This window comes from Hydra vulgaris, chromosome 05 (assembly GCF_038396675.1).
Source record: "Hydra vulgaris chromosome 05, alternate assembly HydraT2T_AEP".
Taxonomy (NCBI): Eukaryota; Metazoa; Cnidaria; class Hydrozoa; order Anthoathecata; family Hydridae; genus Hydra; species Hydra vulgaris.
Genome location: NC_088924.1, coordinates 8,891,488 through 8,909,923, shown reverse-complemented (window position 1 = coordinate 8,909,923; position 18,436 = coordinate 8,891,488). Strand labels below are relative to the sequence as shown.

General features: G+C 29.7%; 1 long non-coding RNA gene across 1 annotated transcript; it reads right to left on the bottom strand.

Annotated features, from left to right (window-relative positions):
* Positions 1 to 525: 525 nt before the first annotated feature.
* On the bottom strand, positions 526 to 15,744 carry LOC136080520 (uncharacterized). Its single transcript, XR_010638502.1, has 3 exons — positions 15,424 to 15,744; positions 14,847 to 15,012; positions 526 to 4,726 (listed from the first exon to the last, which is right to left on the bottom strand). It is a non-coding gene; the product is annotated as an uncharacterized LOC136080520 (long non-coding RNA).
* Positions 15,745 to 18,436: the final 2,692 nt, after the last annotated feature.

Genomic DNA, 18,436 nt, shown 5'->3' with positions numbered 1-18,436 from the left:
TTGAATCGATTATAAGATCAACATGACCTAAGAAATTAATTACTAAAACAAGAGGAAGCGATATAATATTATTTATCCAATCAAAGCGCATTTTTATTTAATCTAAATAGGTGGCGAAATTCCCCCATTTAGTATTTCCGTAATTAGCAAAATTCCCCCATTTAGTATTTCCGTAATAACTTTGGAACCGATCAAAATTAGAAAGAAAAAAACAATACAAAGATTCTTTGAAAATTTTCCAATACTTTGGTCTTTTACATTTTGAATAGAAAGAAATAATATAATTTTTATGAGAACTTTAAATTTAAACTGTTTTTTTATAAATTATTTTTTATCAATTGATTTTCTTATCAAGTTTTTACAAAAAGAAGATTTTTTTTACATAATTTGATAAGAAATTTGTTTTTCTTCTAATAAAAATTTGAATTATAAAAAAATCTTATTCTTGAGTAAAGTTATAGTTATAAAAGTTATACATCAAAAGTTATATAAAAGATATACATCAGTTGGTGGCGAAATTTCTAAAGTGGCAAAATTAACCCATTTTACTCTATTCATAAAAATTTTTATCACAGAAAAACAAAGTTATTAAAACAGTTAACAGTGAAATTGTTGTTCTCTTTAAATTAAGCAACAAAAAGTTTTTTTATATTAACTTCGATAGCCAACTTTTATACATTTCTTTAAATCAATTCATTAAACTGCGTCCTGCTTTATTAGCAACTGGTTCGTTGTTCTTAACGTTCTCAGAGAACTTATGGTTTCTTTTTTTTTGATGAGGTCTTTCAGGGCATAAAAAATGAACAATTTCCTTTTCTTTTTCCCCTTTTTCCCCCGCTGTTTGTTTTGCGACGCTTCACTGCCTCAGGCTGGACACAAATTTAATTTTTTCGGAATTTTTCAGGGACGTGAATACAGAGTTTTTCATCCGACTGAATTGCTGCACATCAAATGTATGTAAATTTGTTGCAAGTAAACTTGAACTCATTTTCTCTAGTCTTTCTTTGATTGTTTTAATGCCAAGTAAAAGTGATTTGTCTCCGACAGTTATTTTTGAACGAAGAGTTTCAAATGAACTTGATAGTGCTTGGAGAGCCTCCTCGCATCATTTTTTTCCCAAATGTATCATTTTTTTTCCAAATGGTAGAAGCTTCACCACTGTTAGTAACAATACTGCTGCTTTTGTTCAACTCTATACTTAAATTTAGTTCAAAATCGTTTTCGCATATATTGTTATTGGTGTGGAGTCCTTCATAAAACTCTCATGATAAACTTTTCCCCAGCGCAACTTCAGCAAGATATTTTTTTGGTCAATTTTGAATACCGACATAAAATTCAAACTGTTTGAAATGCCATTAGACCAAAGCACAAATTGATGTTTACACGGAGCGCCATTTTTACCAACTAGACATTTGCATATTCCAATATTCATATCTACCGTATAGTTTTTTTTTCCATACGTGTTAGGAACAACAAATGCGTGGCAACCGATATTTTATGTATTACGTAACATTGTATTCGTAACTAACAATTGAGCTTCGTTGTAATTGTTAGTGTTGTTACCACGTGTTCGTAAAGTCGAGCGAAATGCTAATGCCCAACATTTATTCATATCGTAAATGTTTTTTAAATAAAATATTAGGTTAGGGTATTTTTTAAAGATACTGTCGCATTGCAATTGCAACCTTAAACTTCTCTATTGTTTCAGAGTAAAAAGTGTTTTAAAATTTGACTTAATTATCGGTTGATCCACTTTTTCAATTTGGTGTTTGATATCGAACAGCCATTGCCAAACTTGTTACAAAAGATGAAAAGTACATAGTAATAATAGTGAGGAACGCCAAACGTATAATAATGCATTTTTTAACTCTGAAATGTTGTCTGTGAGCATAATATCATGACCAGTTTGATTTCCTTTATTAAAAAAAGCATTTTCATGTAATAAAATTTTGTACGCTTCAAAGACCTTCTTCAAGGTGTCAGTCTTCTTCGTTGCTTTAAATTATTAAACCCAAAGGAAGAGCACCAGCAACACTATGAGTACAAAGGAGAAAAACCCTGAGATTGTTTGCATCTACATTTAACGTTCAAAGTATATAATTATGATTAGAAAACTTAATAACAACAGTGTTTAATAAATAAGATTGTTTGCATCCATGTTTGAAGAAGAGTCAACAAAGACTATTTCTGAAGAATGACTTTCCTACAATTAACTTTCAAAGTATATAATCATAATTAAAGAACTTAAAAAATAACAAGAGTGTTTAATAAATAAGAAAGTATTCTCCATAGTATGAACTCTTTTCATTAAGGGCGCTACTATAGATAAGATTAACGTCAAATAATTTACTTCGTATCGTTGGAAATGCACAGCTTTATCAAGAAATTTATCAACATAAAATGCTATTTTTTATTCCAAATGTTTGAACATTTCTTTCCCGTTTTTAGATCCATATTTTTCTCTATAGTAAGAGTTATATAACCTATTAAAATCAGGTCGTCTTGGACTGTGTTTTTGATTCTTCTTGAAGGATTATCTTTCAAAACAGAGGAAGCATTTGATGTCAAATTATATTTGGTCTTATGATAACAGCGATATCTTTTATAAAAACTAAATGAGCTTTTAATTCCAAGATGCCTATGAGAATAATCAATAAATTATTGCATATGAAAGATTCGCATAAAAGATTTGTGATAACTTTTCACTGTAGTTATATAGGTCAATATAGTTAGTTATTGATATTATTTCCAACAGATCGCTAATTACAAATTTTTGTATTATTTAAAAACCTCAATACCTTGATGTCGCAACCTTGATTTCTTTCACAGTAATTATTTAAAAATCTTTCAGCTTCTTTTTCATTTGTAAGTAATGCAGAAATATCTTCCTTTAAACATCGAGTCGTTCCCTCAACACTTTTGATTTAACATTAGCAAATGCAAACAACTCTAACGCGATTTTTAAAAGTTCAACTGTATTTTTTACACCATTAAATTCAAATCTGATACAAGTGATGCAATTAAAAGAGGTTCACTTATGTTAACGTTTTCTCTAGTATGACCTATATTTGCTAAAACTTCTATTTGAATAAATTTTTCTCCTTCGCCTAATTTATTTTTCAAGGTACTTATACTTATTGCATTATTAAAAATCATAAAGATAAAATTATCTTCTGCTCAATGAACAGTGTTAAATTATATAATATAGCTTCGGGCCCCGCCCTGGTAGAAGCCCCGAAATTTTTAACCTTTTTAAAGACATTTTTACGCTGTTACACTTTAAAAATAAAACAAACAAACAAAAAAAAAAGCCTTCGGCTACGAGGTTTTGAATCGCACAATAAATAGCTAAGTTATAACACTGAATGAATAGCACAGCTATTCATTATAGCTGTTCATTGACCAAATAAAAAATCAGTAAGATAAAATCAAATGCCTTCTCATAACTATTTTATTTCTATATTTTTGTTACATTCTATTGCCAAAAACAACAAAGTTAAATTATTTAGTTCTGTATCCTTCCTTTCCAATCGTAGTATAAAAGTTGTCCTCGATGAACAGCACTCTTCTTCTTATTCTGTAACTTCAGGGGTTCCTCAAGGTTCTATCCTTGACCCTATACTCTTTTTAATTTACCTTAACGATCTTCCAGATATTCTCACATCTAAGGTGGCATTGTTTGCTGATGATATTACCATATTTATTCTTGTTGTGAAAATAAGCCAACACTCTCTGATTGCTTGATTTGAGCTTGAAAAGGATCTCACTTCTGCTACAGCATGGGGCTCACAGTGGCTGGTGAACTTCAATACAGATAAAACTCAATTTTTTTCAGCCAATTGTTATGACAATAATTTAGATCTTCCTTTATTTGTGAACGGTGGTGTACTCGATTAGTTATCCACTCTTCATCTTCTAGGATTAACTCGTACTTCCGATCTTTCTTGGAAACCATATATCAAATCTGTTGCAAAATTAGCATCTGCTAAAGTTCAAACTCTTTATCAAGCTCGACACTTCTGATTCTATTCTTTATAAATCTCAAATCCGGCCTTGTATGGAATACTGTTGCCATATCTGGGGAGGATATGATTCTCTAATGATGCCCTTTCTCTTTAAGACAAGGTGCAAAAACGCATTGTAAACATAGTTAGACCTGCTCTTGAAGCCAACCTCCAACCATTATCGCATCGTCGTAATGTTGCTTCACTTTCTCTTTTCTACAAATACTATAATGGGCACTGCTCTAAAGAGCTAGCGTCTCTTGTGCCATCTACTAAAATTCACACTCGTGTTACTCGTCATTCAATTAAGTCTGATCTTTTTTCTGTGACTGTTCCTAAGTGCTCCAAAAACTCTTATTCGTCTAGTTTTTTCCTCGAACATCAGTTCTTTGGAATTCGCTTCCTTTATCTTGCTTTCCTGATTCATATAGTTTGCAATCCTTTAAGGCGCCTGTCATTCGTTATCTTGCTCTACAATCTTCATTTTTTCTCTTCCAGTAACTTCCAACTTTAATTAGTAGTTGCTTGCAGCCTTGTTGGAAGCGAAGTTGTTTAAAAAAAAAAAGGTTTTATAGTTACAAATATTTATTCATCAAAAAAGAATTTCGTAAGGAGAATGAAGAATAGTCAACATAGTCATACTATAAGACAACATCTAATCGACAAATAACTTCACAAGCGTCATATTTTTCGTTTTTCACCCTGAATTTTCGTCAGCTCTACTAATAAAAGAAAACAAAAATTACTCAATAACCAGAAATCAAAAAGTTTTCTCTCACTCACTAACTCTCTTTCTCTCTCTCTCTCTCTCTCTCTCTCTCTCTCTCTCTCTCTCTCTCTCTCTCTCTCTCTCTCTCTCTCTCTCTCTCTCTCTCTCTCACTCTCTCTCTCTCTCTCTCTCTCTCTAACTCTCTCTCTCTATATATATATATATATATATATATATATAATATATACTATATAATATATAATATACAGTATTGGACAAAACATTTGCAACCAACATCGAACAATGCTAAAAAGTGTTCCTAATTTTACATGTCTTAAAAACGAAACGAACTATACTACCACAGCAAACAGTTCAGGAGTCTGGAGTCATAGCATGCCATGACATGAGCAATCAGCTAACAGGTGACAGCACACAGGCAGAATTTCGTTGACAAGTACCATTTTGCAGCGGACAAAACAAGTGCAACTTTTTTGGTTTGTTTCATTTTCTTAAGTCTGGTCCGTGTCAACGTCACGGAAGTTTTTTAATAATTAAAGGAAGTATCCAGAAGTTTCCAGAAGCATGCAGAAGCTTCCAGAAGAAGCATCTGGAAGCATCCAGTAGCATCCAGAAGTATCCATAAACATTCAGAAGCATCCAGACGCATCCAGAAGCTTCCAGAAGCATCGAAAAGAATCATCTAGGATCTTCCAGAACAGGTTCACACAGGTTCATTTTACTATATAAGAGACATGTAAATCGACATGTAATTCAGTCAGTATATGGAAGTCAATCAGTCAGTATTATCACCACAGTTTATCGAAGTAAGTTTTATCAAAGTGTAATATCGAAGAACATCAATTCAAGAAGTGAAATACAACAAGTGTTTCATTACATCAATACAGCCCACGTCCAACCAAGACGTTGTGTTCCACAGAGCATTATTGTATTATCACAAGCTAAATGTAACACGGTAAGCCTTGAGAAGTGTGATTATTTATTTTTATTATTTTTATGACTTCATGTGCAAAAATGGCTCCCGACAGTCTTGGATTGGAACTAAGAAAGAAAATTATTGGCGATTACGTAAGTGGAATGTCACAAAAAAGTATTTGTGATAAATATCGCGTGAAAAAATGGACCGTATCAAGACTATGTTCCAAATATCGTTCTACGGGGAAATTGGCAGCAGATAACAACGGTGGAAGACCGCGTTCCACCACTTTTAGAGAGGATTCTATGATCGTCAGATCCGTCAAGAAGGATCCCTGGATATCATCAGTCGAGATACAAAAGCAATTAGAGCTGCCTGTATCGAACAATCAGACGATGTGCTGTTGAAGCCGGATTGTTTTCTCGACACCCTGCAAAGAAACCGCTGATTTTACTAAAAAACCAGAAGAAAAGACTCCTGTTTGCTACATCTCATATTGACTGAAATGTGCAGAAATGGCGAACTGTCCTGTTCAGTGATGAATCGAAGTTCAACATCATTGGGAGCGATGGCATTTGCCGCGTACGTCGACCGGCCGGAAAACGCCTCGATTTACGTTACTGCCATAAGACCGTGAAGCATGGTGGAGGCAATGTAATGGTCTGGGGGTGTTTTTCTGCTAACGGTCTAGGTCCAATACATCGAAACGATGGAATAATGGACCGTTTCATGTATAAAAATATCCTGAAAGATGTTATGTTACCTCATGCTGAATGGACCGTTTCATGTATAAATAATGGACCATTTATGTATAAAAATATCCTGAAAGATGTTATGTTACTTCATGCTGAATGGAATATGCCAATAAAATGGATTTTTCAGCAAAACAACGATCCGAAACACACTGCAAAAGTAGTCAAGCAGTGGTTTCAAGACAACCACCTATCGGTGATGGATTGGTCGCCTCAATCTCCGGATCTCAACCCTATCGAGAACTTGTGGGAGATCGTCAACCGCAGAATTAATTAAGGAAATCAACTTTTTTTAATACTTTTGATTAATTTGTTAATTTTCGTGTACAAATAATGAACTTTGTGGTGAATAAAACTTGAAGAACTTTGTCACTAAACAGTTACATAGTTATTTCTCTAAATTGAAAAAATGCAGCACTTTTATATAAAGAAACTAAATTAGCATTATTTGGTTGCACTCGTTTTGTCCGATACTGTATATATATATATATATATATATATATATATATATATATATATATATATATATATATATATATATATATATATATATATATATATATATATATAATATATATATATATAATCTCTGTATGTATATACATAGATGTTTATGTTTACATATATCATGTATAAATATATGTGTATATATTTATGTGTGTGTATATATACACATATATGTGTATATATATGTGTATACATATATGTGTATATATGTGTGTATAGATGTGTGCATATAATATATACACAAATATATGTATATATATGAGTGTATATATACGCGTGTGTATATATATATATGTGTGTGCATATATATACACATATATATGTATATATGCATGTATATATATGCGTGTGTATATCTATATATATCTTACTTTTACTTTTTTTACTATTTTTTTACTTTTACTTTTTTTTTAATTTTATTTTTTGCCTATTTTTATTATTACATTTAAAATTTAATATTTTGTTACAAATATATATTTTTTATAATGTTTTTTGTTATTTTAATTAAATTATTATATATTATATTTCAAATTTTTTTTCATCTATTTACAAAAACGATTAATTACAGTAATACAACTATATTTAAACCTTGCCCAAACCCTAAACCTAACCTAGATGCTGACCCTTACCAAAACCTCAGCCAATGTAAGGGCACTTCTTTGTAGCAGCATGCTATAAAATAGTTGAAAAAAGAAACATTCCTTGCATGTTTTACTTATTAATCAGTTAATGTAGCAACACTCCTCTCGCATGTTTTAAAAATATTAAAAAACAATTAAGGTGGCTCACCTCATTAAGTCTAACTTTTTATTTATAAAATTTCTAAACTTACTTTTAATTTTTTATATAAGGAAATTACATTAAAACTTTAACTTTTCAAAATAAAAATAAAATTTGCATTTTTTGATGCTGACTCAGCATAATTTGTCTAAAATCTTACCTTATCTAAAACAATGATATCTTGAGTAAAATTTGCACTTATTACACAATATTTTGCAAAATTGTAGCTAAATAGTTGCTTTAGGGCTGGAACTAAATTTTTTTTCAAATGTTAAAAAAAACTAAAATGGCAGCAATAAATGTGCAGAAATTGATTAATTGCCTGTGTCAGTCTGACAAACTACATTGAAACTAACTCATTTATACTTAAAATGTTACAATTCTAGTTCCAGTCCTCATAAATAAGTTAATACACATACTGTGAAAATTTGAAGATAAAAGCTTTAACCAAATTAAAAATATTAACGTTTTCGTGAGAAAAACATATTAAAATAAGAAAGTCCTCAAAATCACATTTAAAAATAAAACAACGTAAAAACGAAAAGTTTTTTTGTGAAAAGTTACTAAAAACTGCTACTAGTATAAAGTTTCCATCATCATTCTCCTTCTCAATGTCTAAATAGCCTTTTTTTATCAATCTTAAATGTTTTCTTCGTTTTTTATTAATATCAGTTGATTTTCTTGACATACTTGATAGTCGCTTTTTATCTTTTTTGAAAGCTTCTTTTTTGAAATAAATACCTCATGGAAAACCAAGCTTTTTAAAAACATACCTTAAGGAAGTAAATCCATCATTATAATTTAAAATAGAAGAATAAACAACTATTTCAAGAATTTTTCTTGCAGTAAAAGTAGCTTTAGGGCACCGCTGCCATACGAAACCATTAAATGTCTCATTGCAGTTTGGTGTCATTCCATGTAAACACTTTCTTAGCATTTCAGGGTTTGACAATTCTTTGAAAAAAAGGTTTAATTTCCTCCATAATTGCAACTGGTAAGTTAATTTTTTGTTTATAGCTTGTTTTACCTGTAACTTTATCTGATTGCCATTTGCACCAGCTGTTTTTCCTTTTTAAACAAAAATGATGACGAGTAACTTCATAAGGAAAATTTGTACAATGGTAAAGTACAGCTATTGCAGAATTTCTCATACACAGTAGGTTATTTTTATTTTGTCTTATAGCCATTCCAACAAAGTTCTGCATTGTGTTAATAGATTTATTGGTTAATCTTCCTTTTCCAGATATTTTTAAGCCGCCACTTAACAATCTGCCTTTAAAATCTTTAATTTTTTGACGCAAACAAGAGCCTACTCTTTTCTGATAATGGCCAATACATTCCAGCTTTTCGATAATACAATCACCATATGGTTTACTTTTAACAACATTAGAAAATAAACTTGAGTCACCATCTCCAAGGTACTTAGTATACCTTAAATTATATTTTTGTATTGATGAATGAAATATTTCTTGAGCTCCAGCAGCTTCCATTGACCCTGCTGAGTCAAAATGATTAACCTGGCAATTGTGTGTAGCGTTCCAACATTCAAAATCAAAAGGATTGTTTATTCTTTTATGTACTTCACACTGCATGCAAAACTTAGATAAAGAAAAAACATCAATCACCTTTTTATTTTCATGTGAAAGACCAGCAACAACATCATTTAGGGAAGACTATCCACGATGTTGCCATGTTCCGTCTATTGATATGCCACAGTCAATAATTTCATCATCAGACGCATTTGCATTTATCATTTCTCTTAGTTCTGATACAGCAGCTTTCATACTCTGAGAACTAATTTCCTTATAAACTTTATGTAATTTATTGTTTGTAAGGTCATAACTGTGATTCGAAAGAGGTGGAGGCATATTAATTATAGCAGTAAAAGTAGACATAGCTTCGTTACCATGTCCAATTTCACGAAATGCCATAACAGCACGTAAATTTATTTCATATGGGTTTGAACCAGGTTTTGAACTTTGATTTATATATGGAGATGAATAAAATGTACTTTCAAAGTCACAGTTTGAACATTGTATAGAAATTTTAATAGAAAATCCCATACATACAGATTTATTATGCAAAACAGTTAGCTTGGTATTACACTCACTGCAAGTAGAATACTGTTCAAATATATTTTTAATAATTCTAAAATTACATATAAAGAAAAAATTGTCGACTTCAGAATCAAAATTTGTTTCAGCACTAAAGTTATCTTTTTTCTTAAGCTTTTTCTTTGATGCACTTGTTGTTTCTGATTTCCTGCTACATTCAATTACTTCCTTTGCTTTCCTTGAATATCTATTTCCTTGATATTTTCTCTTTAAAATTCCAACTTTATTTCTTTTGTTTGCCATATTCAGATAGATAGTTTTCAGTTAAATTCAGACATGAAGTTATCAGTTAAAATACATTAGAATAATAAAACAGAGCACATTTTTTTTAAATGATATATTTTGTAGAACAGTAGAAAAGCATAATAGATTTAACATAAGCATAATAGATCTAACACTGAGAAATACTTCAAAATTTCTAGTGGAAATCTTCAAGAAGTAGTTAATAAAATAGTTGTTTACACTGTTGCCAAGGCGTTGCTAAGGAGTAGGAAAGTGCGTTGATCACAATAATTGTATTTTTTGTTACTTTTAAGCAAATAATAGTAAAAATTGATTATGGATTTTGTACTTTATTGTTTAAAATAGCATAATTCATAAAAAAAAAAAAAAAAATTTTTTTTTTGGTTTTTAATAGAGGTGAGCCACCTTAAAAAAAAACTATATTAATTAAAAAAAACTTTCCAGTCATTATTATTGCAGTTTTTTAAAAAACGATAAAACTTAATGTACTTCTGCATTATTGTAATTGTTTTAAATTTTAAACAAATGTAGCTTAAATGTTAAAAAAAAGTGTTGAAAAAGACTTTTTTTACCATTGAAGTCTCTTCCAACTATAAATTGATATGTGTGTGTGTGTATATATATATATATATATATTGCCTTTTGTAATATGCAACTGACATAAAGGGTATGAAAAATGTATATTTCAATTTTTAGTTTAAGACGTTTCTTGTTATTTAAATACACATCACAGATTCATCTGACCATCATATTTACAGCTATTTCCAAACAGTGGACATCATTAATCTTGATTGCTATGAACATATGAAATATAGAGTTTTGCTTCAATCTTTATTGACGAACCTCTTGCTGCTAGAAGTGTAGATAATAATCTGAACTTGCCCTATGTACATCATACTCTCTATGCTTCTTATGATCAGCTGATTGTAACAAAATTTAACTTCTAAAAACATTTTCTATAATCAAAACAAATAATTTCAGGTAAACCTTGTATTCCTTGTACCTTGTATACCTTCAGGTAAACTTGTATACCACTACATCCTTTTGAAACATTGCTTACAAACTGTACAAACAATAGTTTGCTCCCAACTTCTTTCCTACAAATTCCAAATGACCACTTTCTGGTAATTTCTGATTGCTCACTCTTACAAGGCATAACTTTTGCCTTATTTGTGTTTAGCCTTAGCCCTTTTGCTTCTAATTCATCTTTCTAATGCTGAACTATTAGAATAGTTTATACTTCTGACTATGCAATCAAGCACAAAGAGTCTGGGTAAAATGCCTCCCATGGTAAACCAACTCTGAACACTTTGGAAAGAGCTTATAAGATATTAACAAAAAGCCAAGACCTGAGTCCTGTTGCACATAAATCTTGATTCAAAACTATCTCTCCATCTTCCAATTTAATTGCTGTTGTAACATTTAATTAAGTTAATCAATACAAGTTTTGTGTTACTATCAAGACAGGAATTAATTTTATTCTAGTACTCTTCAGAATATTTAAAAGGTATCAAAATCTATTTATACAAGAGAATTTTCACTAATAAAAATCTTAATATTTCAATAAAGCTTATCTTGGTGATGCAGGTTTTATCTGTTGTTAATTTAAAGAAATGGAAAAAAAATTATGCATTGAACTAAATTCAAAAAGTTCTATAAATGTATTTCTCGTAAAATACGTTCTTGGCCTTGAAGCATACTCAAATACAAAGTTTATATAGTTGTATGAGACTACTTGTGAAGTACTTTTGCATATAAAGATTATATGCAGTTTTTCCAGACTACTGGTGAAGATTTCTATTTATAAGTTGATTTATATGTTAATTATAAAGAGTTGAACATTAGAGTTTTTAAATAAAGAAAATTTGTACTAATTGCAAAACTAGCTTACATGTTCCATGTCAATATATGAGCTCTGAGGAGATTTTGTTTTCATGTTTTCTTTCAACCATAGTCTTGAGGAGACTAATATATTTTTTTATTACATAACTCTAATAAAACATCGTCTTAAACTATTAAACACTTTTTAAAAATTTAGAAAAATTTTGGCAGGCTACATTAACTTATATATAAAATATTATTTGAAAATTTAACAAAAGAATGAAATTTATGTTTGTTTACGGAACAGTAATTTTTTGTACAGTTACATATAAACACTGGCATTAAAAGCAAGAAAAAATATTGAAGTCAAACAAGTTAACCAAATGAAAGTGGATTATGGCAAATGATTGTGGCATTTTTTGTACTGTAATACTTGAAAAAAAAAAAAGATTTAAAAAAACCAAACTAAGTGAAACGTTTTAATGTTCAAACGTTTTAATGAAAAAAGAGTAATAAAAAAATACAATAAAATTATCAAAAATAAAAAAAGAACAAAATCAGTTGTCATGCTATGAATATTTTTGTTATTATAAAATGTATTTTGTATGTATAAACTCTTGAAATATTTAACTTGAAGTTGCATATGTACAATTTAACAAGATTTCTAAATGTGTTACACACCAAATGTAATGTCCATGTTCTATAAAGCATGCTTAATACCAAGTTTATATGCAGTTGCACCAGACTAGTGATAAAGTACTTAAAGTATAAATATATATATCTATATATATATATATATATATATATATATATATATATATATATATATATATATATATATATATATATATATATATATATATATATATATATATATATATATTTACTTCAATTACTTTATTAAATTTTGTTCAAGTATTTCTCTGCTATTTTACAAATTAAACATATTTCTGATAACATGTGTGGTTTCTTTTTATAATTATTACTGTTACAAGAGGAATTTTAACTTTCGCTTCTTAACAGAACTTTCTAGGTCTGGTGTTAAGTGTTGTTTAAGAACCAAATCTCTTTTATTTTTGGCGTCAGATTAATTCATTCTTTTTCACTAAATTTTTGATTACATTTTAGATGGATAATGAGTGCTTCTTGCAAGTGTAACTGTGTATTAGATGTTGATGATAATGAAACTTTGATGTTGATGTTGAACAATATTAAGAGAATTTTCCGCAACACTCTCCATGGTTATCGATTTTTAGCATGCACCAAAAGTACGTTGTAAAAATTGTTTAAACTGCGGACCTTGAAAGTTATTTGGAAACACCTAAAGCTTATGTATTCAATGTATGTCAGCACACAAAAACCTATAAACCTTTTTATCTCAGCCCTAAATTCTGACTCATAAAAATTGTTTAACAAAATAGATGTGCAGATAAACAAGTTGAGTGTGGTACTTTTGGAGGCGTAGGGTGGCTTTGAAGATTTGGTACATTTTGAATCTCAAACCAAGTATTCTATTACTACTCTACTACCACATCTACTATGGTGCACAAGTCACATTCATGACTTGAATGTATAGGTAACTGCAACAGATTTTTTTCTTGTTTCGCAACAACACACTTTCTGACAGTAAATAGAATGTAAGAATTTGTATTTATAGTTTTATTTTTTGTAAACATAACAAACTTTATATAATAAAAATCAATACCTACATTAGATGATAGATCTGAAAAGCTTATTAAAGAGGTGCTAGAAAGGAGAGGAGATTATTGTTTATTATTAATTATTGAGTATAATTAATTATTTTTGTTTTCTTTATAGAAACTAATTTGCTATATATTAACTAATTTGCCCTAATTTTTTATTCATTATTAAAATAGCATTTTTTCTGACTTGTAATCTGATTTAAAAAGTAATCAATTAAACTAGCTACACAAAAAGATAATCAACTTTTGCATTATATCTGTATTTCATGCATGAATCGCTTCTGAAAGTGATCTTTTTTACAATAACATTATAAAATGTATGTATATATCTGCTGCGGCTGACATGATACCTCATAAGTGTTTAAAAGTAAATTTGGAATTTAATGTTCCTGGATGGAATGACTATGTTGCAGATAAACAAGAGTTAGCCAGGGATGCATTCAAGCAATGGGTAATTGATGGAAAACCTAAACATGGAATTATCTTTGAAAGAATAAAAAAAACTCAGGGAGTATTTAAACTTGCTTTTAGGCACCTTGAAAATCATACTGAGCAAATTAAAGCTGACAGGTGTGCAGAGAATATCAGTAATAGCGATCCTTTAAAGTTTTGGAACAGTGAGTATAAAATTAGTAATGTAAAGGCAACCAATCATCAATTTACATTAAAATTGTTTAACTTAACAAAATAGACTTTAGAAATATAATATAAAATATAAAAGTTATAGAAAAGATTAATATTGATATTTACGGTTTACTTTTCTACCTTTTTACTTTACATTACTTCCATATCTATCAGCAAAACATTTCTCCAGAAAATAGACATCTGTTTATTACTGCTAGAAACCATTGTAAAAAAGTTTTGTCTGACGCAGAAGCCCGCTATTCTCAGGCCATGAAATCTCAAAAATTAGGTTCTTGTGACTTCTGGAGTATTCAACAGCATCATGGAAAATAAGAAATTGAAGGCGAGCAGTCAATTTAAACAGCTAACACAATCGACGGTTAATTGTTTTTTTTTGGACAGTCAAAATTTTTATTTTTTTCTTTGTTTAATTTTTATCTTAATTTTATATACACAAAAATAACAAATAATGCTCGAAAATTAACGAATTTGTATTCCTTTAAAAAAATATAATTTTAAATAAAATCAATGCATTTGAAATGAAAACACAAATAACTAACATTACATCTACACATAGATCTATTATTTTACGCAAAAGTATACATATACTTCTATCTACTTTGTTAGATTGTAAAAATGTTTTAAATTTGCAAACCTTTCAATTCCTTTTCCATTCCTTCTCAGAATGCAGAAACATAATGCACTGTGTGCATTATTTGATGTTTTTTTAGTCTTAAACAAACATTTCTATACCCATTGAGAATGTCGTTCTTCAAGAGTTTCTTCAAGGGAATCTAAAGGTACTGTTGTTGATCCTGGTTCTGCACATAGTGAATAAATGAAAATGATGAAATAAAATTTTTTGAATAATAACTATATTTCAAAATAGAAAAAATTAAAACTTGTTTATTATACCAAAAAATTAACTTCATAATTACTCAATTTTTTACTTAATATTTGCCATATGTAAAATATAAATAAAAAATTCATTCGTTCATGTCATAAATCAAATGCAAAAAGAAAGTAACTTCAACCAAAGTTTCAAGTTTAAAACAATTTAACTAATTGTTTTTTTTTTTTTAGTTTAACTTTATTTCAGTGCAAATTAGGCTTAAATACACTTAATGATATTGATTAATGTATATTATTGATATAAATAAATTGATGCCATATTATATTAATATTATTAATATATTTGTTTTAATACATTTATATTAAATATAAAATCTTACCAACAAAATCTCCGGGATCTAATGAAGAAACAATCTCCCAAATTATTCTCATTCATTTTAATGAACTTTTAAATTTTTTTAATAAATACAATATAAATATCAATAAACAAATATTGGTAAATATCCAAAGAACAAGCTTCGTACGAAATTTTTGATTTCAATTGCATAGTGAAAATTTTTCGGATGGTGTTAAGACGACCTTTGCGTCATACTTGATATCAATAAATTTTTAGTCTGCAAAATTGAAAATCTATGGCACCTCCTTTTTGAGCATGCTAAAGATCGCTAACCACTTTCCATTCTACTTTCAACTTTAATGTTTTTATGCACGGATTTGCATTCGTTCTTTTATTATTTAAACTAATTCAATACGCCAGTGATCCCACTTAAATTAGGTAAGGGCTGATAGGCGACGCGGTGCGACCTCGCCGGCTACTAATAGGCGGCGCGGCTTAACTAAAGCTGGCCTACTAATAACTGGCTTCAATTCTGGCGCTACCCAAATTTTAATAGAAATATTTGTCTAACCTACCAAATTCATGAGTTAATTTAAAATTTGTCGTTGTTGTATTGCGGAAGTGAAAATGGCGCAAAATACGGAGGTCACAAAGATCACATTTTAACTAAAGAACATTTTAACTTATAAACATTAACTTATGCATATAAAATCTTTAAAGATTAAATAGTTAGATTAGTATCGAATTACTCTATCAATATTCATTATGACATTCGTTTTTTTTCGAATTTTTGATTTGTAATAAAATTTAGAATTTTTGCGTTGTAATAAAATTTAACATGCTGATACATTATACACACACACACACACACACACACACACACACACACACACACACACACACACACACACACACACACACACACACACACACACACATACACACACACACACACACACACACACACACATGTATGTATATATATATATATATATATATATATATATATATATATATATATATATATATATATATATATATATATATATATATATATATACATACAGTGCCGGTTTTAGCACTACCAGCGCCCTGGGCGAGATTTCTACGGCGCCCCTAGCTCAATTTAACCCCATTTAAAAAAAAGGCAAAGGGTAAAATAACCAATTAGTTTCGCCCCTTTATATTTGGCGCCCTGGGCCATCGCCCAACCAGGCCCTACCCTAATGCCGCCACTGTATACATACATATATATATATATGAGCAATTCCACGACCGTCTCACAAAAAATGAAAAAATTAAACGAAGCCAATATACATAATACTATAAATCAGTTAAAAGCTCTACTTTTCCTCTTTCATAAAATATATAGTTTGTTATAGTATGCCCCTATCATAAAAAATTATATGGGCTGAAACAGAAGGTAAAAATAGGCGTTTTTGCGATAATTTAAATCGTTTTTAATCGCCGAAGTTCAATTGAACCTATAAAAAGTTCAAAAAATGTCTTGCTCATTGCAATCAGGTTTTTATCTGCACTAATCATTGCTAATTATGATAAAAACATACTTATTGCCAGACGAATTTAGAAAACCATTTATTTTAATCAAATGTTATTACAACTATTGTCACGCTGTGACAATTAGGGTACCAATAGTTTTATTTCTAAGACAACCAATAAAATTTACGATTTCAAAATTCCAGCGCAATGAGAGCTCTATCTAGTACATCTAAATAAATACTACCATGTTTAAAAAAATAATTTGCTCAAGTTATTTTTAGAATCTTTTTATGTCACGCCGTGACGTCACGGTGTGACAATATTTTAACAAAATTTAAAACAATATTCAAAACTGCTTAACTGAAACCACAGTTTTGTTTTTATCAACTTTAATCGGGCAGATTATTGTGCAGTTAACTTTCTTTGGGTTTTCTACAAAAACTACGAAATATAGGTATGTTTTGGATAGGCAACATTTGCTCAGTTATCCTTGAGGCTCTGTTTTGGGATACATAGAGCCTCTCTGTAAAGGATAGTTGTAACTCTATTGAGCCTTGGATGTAATACGTCCATCTCCATAGCTATTGTGTTGCTTTTTTTTTAATTTTTCAAGGGTTTAATATGTCTCTTACTCATGCTTAACGTCAAAGGAAATATCGTGAAAGGCAGTTAGAAAAATTTGACGAAAAAGTATTTAAAGAAAAAGATTCAAAAAAGAGAAAAGAAAGACGACTTGCTAAATTGGAGCCTCAACGAGAAAAAGAAAGATATTGAAAGAGAAAGAGCAGACAAAAAATAGCAGAATCAAAATCTGTAGCTGTTACATCACCCTCTTACAAATCTTCAAGCACTCTTGGAAAAGCAGTTAAGAGAGCCGAATCAGCACTACCAAAATCACCCAGAAAGACGGCAAAAGTTGTACAAAATCTTTTAATAAAAATGAATGAAACCCCTAGTCCAGAAAAAATACTTAGTGAAAATGCATTAGATGCTTTAACTGTAAAATTGGTTCTTGATTTTTACCAGCGTGATGATATATCCCGTCAAACACCCGGTAAAAGAGACACCATTGTGGTGAGATTAAAGAACAAGAAAAAACTGCAAAAACATCATTTGTATGTGAATGTTATTGAAGCTTATGCTGTTTTTAAATGTGATTATCCTGAAGAATCAGTTGGAAAATCAAAGTTTGCAAGTTTACGCCCATCACATGTGCTTTTGTCTAGTTCAATGTCAAGAAATGTTTGTTGTTGTCAACGACATCAAAATATAATTCTTATCCTTGAAGCCCTGCACAAGTTTGATTCAAATTTTCTATTGTATTCACATGAATTTCCTCTTAGCATTGTATGTGATAGTGAAAAAGACATTTGTTATAATAATATGTATACAACATGCAAAGATGCTGCAAAGTTTCATAATCTATATGTTTTGAATGAAATTGACAAGAATAAATGCATTACATGGTACCAATGGGATAAAGTTGCAGATGGTAATGGAAAAGAATATATCAAAAAGATTTAAAAAAAGGGAATAGTTGATGATCTTTACAGCAC